The sequence below is a fragment of the Chiloscyllium plagiosum genome, chromosome 3 (genome assembly GCF_004010195.1).
Source record: "Chiloscyllium plagiosum isolate BGI_BamShark_2017 chromosome 3, ASM401019v2, whole genome shotgun sequence".
Lineage (NCBI taxonomy): Eukaryota > Metazoa > Chordata > Chondrichthyes > Orectolobiformes > Hemiscylliidae > Chiloscyllium > Chiloscyllium plagiosum.
In genome coordinates, this window is record NC_057712.1 from 8,161,554 (window position 1) to 8,165,693 (window position 4,140).

The window sequence follows — 4,140 nt, forward strand, 5'->3', positions numbered from 1 at the left end:
CATAAAAATACCTTTCGTGGGCGGCACGGTGGCACAGTGGTTAGCACTGCTGCCTCACAGCGCCAGAGACCCGGGTTCAATTCCCGCCTCAGGCGACTGACTGTGTGGAGTTTGCACGTTCTCCCCGTGTCTGCGTGGGTTTCCTCCGGGTGCTCCGGTTTCCTCCCACAGTCCAAAGATGTGCAGGTCAGGTGAATTGGCCATACTAAATTGCCCATAGTGTTAGGTAAGGGGTAAATGTAGGGGTATGGGTGGGTTTCGCTTCGGCGGGTCGGTGTGGACTTGTTGGGCCGAAGGGCCTGTTTCCACACTGTAATCTAATCTAATCTCTTTTGCCCTCTCTCTGTGCTTTGATTAATCACATGTTCCCAATTATTTTTATTCAGTCATGGGAGATGGGCATTGCTGGCGGGCCAGCATTTATTAGACTCTATCTGATGAAGGAGCAACGCTCTGAAAACTTGTGATTTCAAATAAACCTGTTGGACTATAATCTAGTGTTGTGTGACTTCTGACCGTGATATATTTCCAAGTCAGGATGATGAACAGCTTGGAGGGGAACGTACAGGTAGTGGGGTTCCCATGTATCCACTGCCCTTACAATTCCTGCAGTGCATCTTGTACACAGTACACATTGCAGCAACTGAGCGTCAGTGATGGATGCTTGTGAATGTGGTGCTAATCAAGCTGGTTGCTTTGTCCTGGATGGTATCAAGCTTCTCGAGTATTATTGGAGCTGCACCCATCTAGGCAAGTGGGCAGTATCGGAGCCGACAGTGCTGTGCTGGAAAAACACAGCAGGTCAGGCAGCATCCGAGGAGCAGGAGAATTGGTGTATCAGGCATAAGCCCTTCATCAGCAGTCCTCACATTTTCCCAGGTAGGGAGTATCCCATCACTCTCCTGACTTATGTCTTGTACATGGCAGACAGGCTCTGGAAAGTCAGGAGGTGAGTTACTCACCACAATATTCCTAGCCTCTGTCCTGCTGTCATAGCCAAAGTATTTATATGGTCAATCTAGTTGAGACTGTGATCAATGGTAACCTCAAGAACGTTGTTAGTTGAGTGATCCCTTGCTCTCACTTTTTAGTATAAAACATTCTCTACTTCACAAGCTATGCTGCTCACTGGAGCATTGGCCCTGACATCGCTCACATGTAGACTATTCCAATTGTTCAGCCCTCACTTTTCTCAGTATAGGTGCCAAGGCTGCATAAAGTAGTACCCACTTCTCCCAGAGCCATTACTTGACCCATACTTCCATTCTTTTCATCGTATTTGTCCAAAAACAGCTGGAAAGTGGCTCAGATAAGAACAGAGAAATGATTACCTCTGCAGTCTAATCTATAATTAGGTGCTTAGCTTCTCAAACCATGAAAATGTCCAAAGATTGGAATTAAACAAATCAGGATGACTCAGCATCAACTGAAGCACTGGAAATGACAATAACCAACTCCAGAACTGTTGACCCTACAAATTCCTCTTTGTTGATATTTGGGTGCTTGTGCTGAAATAGGGAACAATGTCCAACAGACTAGTTAAGAAACAGCCTGAAATTTAAAAAATGCTAGAGAAACTCAAAGACTGGCACCAATTGTAATGAGAGAAACAGGATTGATACTTTGAGACTGATGTGACTCTTCTTTATACTGGTCCTGTTGGTCCCATCACACTTCCTGTGTTAAAGTCCTGGAATCCCTCCCTACAGCACGTTTGGCTATCTTGACACCCCCTGGACTGCAGCAGCGTAGGAAAGTAGCTCACCCCCACATGGTCTTCTCCAGGACAAGTAGAGGTGGGCAATGAATCTGGCCTTAGCAACAATTGCCATGCTCCACGACCAAATGATTAAAGAGAAACTGTCTTTTTCAAACCTCCTTCCTTGATTTGGCAATATCATCAGCACCTACATGGACCACGATGACTGGATCCTTCCATTCCACGATAAGCTCCTTTCTAACTCAAAGAATCCTGGCACCATTCAGGCAAGCAAACCTTCTGCACCCTTGCTCTTTGCTGCAGAGGGCAGTGCCAATTTCCCTCAGCTAAGTGACCATACAATTGCAACACTCCTTTTTGCTCCTTCCACTTGAATCTTTTCCTGTACTGCAGTGACATGTGCAATTAGTTCATCTACCCTGCAGCCACCAGGATCTTCTAAACGAGCTGAAAGAACCTCATACCTGTTGGACATTTATGAAGGCCAAAGCTGATGTATTCCTTCCCTCTGGGTTCCCTTGCCCACCTCACTTGTGGTTACATTCTCCTGTCCTTGACCACTGACAAAATCAGGGGACCCTATCTTAATGTGTCTGACTGCCTCCTGGTGCAAAGCATCCAGATACCATTCCCCTACTGTGTTGTGTTGCAATGTCTGCAGCTCAGCCTCCGACTCGAAAATTCTGAGCCAAAGTTCTTTGAATTTGCAGATGTCTACTGCAGATGTGTTTGCCTTGGATCACAAGCATATCCAGGAGCTTCTACTTTCAGCAATCTCACTGCATTACCCACTCTTCCATCTTTATTCTGTTTCAATTAAGTAACTAATCAATTACATTCCTCATTAATCGTTGAATTAAATAAATGCGTTGACTTACTACAAATTACTGGATTAATTTAAAAGTTACTAACACCATAAACTTGTCATTTTAAGAATAAAATGAATCTTGTGGAATCTCTAATATTTTATTTCCCTCTGCCCTGTCCCTGAATTAATTATAATGACAGTACTTAAAAAAATTGCATATTTTTAACCCAAATTTCAGCAATCTACACAGTCCCAAAAAGCAGCCATTCACCAACCAATCCTGGATTATCTCTGCCTTCCTAATAGCTTCTGAGGGAACACGTTACACCTGTGCCACTGTCACAGTTTTAATCCCTGTGGGCCAATTTCTAATACACACCATTCTAATACTGCAATTGGTTGTCCATTTGACGTGAGAAATTGGTGGTACAGTGTTTGGTCCTATTGCAATAGGGTGGCATAATAACTCAGTGGTTAGCACTGCTGCCTCACACTACTAGGTTCACTTCTAGCCTCGGGCAACTGTCTGTGTGGAGTTTGTATGTTCTCCCTGGGTCGGTGTGGGTTTCCTCGAGTGCTCAGGTTTCCTCCCAAAGTCCAAAGATGTGCAGTTTAGGTGGATTGGCCATGCTAAATTGCTCATAGTGTCCGGGGATGTGTAAGCAAGGTGGATTAGCTATGGGAAATGGAGGGTTACAGGGATAGGGTCCAGATGGGATGCTCTCCCAAGGGTTGGTATGGACTCAACGGGCTGAATGGCCTGCTTCCACACTGTAGAGATTCTAAGCACATTATTTTCTTTATATATATTAGGCTCTAGCCTTTCTCTTTTATTATTTTGGAGTGCGTTGGTTTGTTCCCTTTAAATTTTCTATTTCTAGATTTTCTATTCCTCCAATTTCCTTTTCGATTCTCATATAATCATTTCCCTTTGTGTCTCTGTGATGTAACATAGGTGTCTAACAGAACTGCAACTTCTAAGGATTTTGATACTTGATACTGATCTAAATAATTTCTACAAATTGCCAGAATACTATTTTGGAATCCTTCCATAAACATGATTTCTTTTACATTTCCAATTTTTTTCTGTAATTTCAGAGACTAAAACCACTTATCCCATTACATTTATTTTGCCTTGAAAAGTTCACAAATACCTGGTAGGGCTTCTTTCTTAATTGTTAAGCTTCAAGGATAAACTCATAAACATGGGGCATTGCTTTCTTCTCAGTTTTATATACTGCAGATTAATGTTCTGGAAAAGTAATGAAAACATGTTTGGCTGTACCTATCAGGAGAAAGTGAGGACTGCAGATGCTGGAGACCAGAGTTGAAAGGTGTGGTGCTGGAAAAGAGCAGCAGGCCAGGCAGCATCCGAGGAGCAGAAGAATTGACGTTTCGGGCATAAGCCCTTCTTCAAGAGTAAGGCTGGTGTACCAAGCGGGCTGAGATAAAAGGTGGGGTGGGAGGGGGCGCTGGGAATACGATAGGTGGAAGAAGGTGAGGATGAGGGTGATAGGCTAGAGAGGGGGTGGGGAGCGAAGAGGTCAGGAAGAAGATTGCAGGTCAAGAGGGCGGTGCTGAATCCGGAGGTTGGGACTGAGATAAGGTGGGG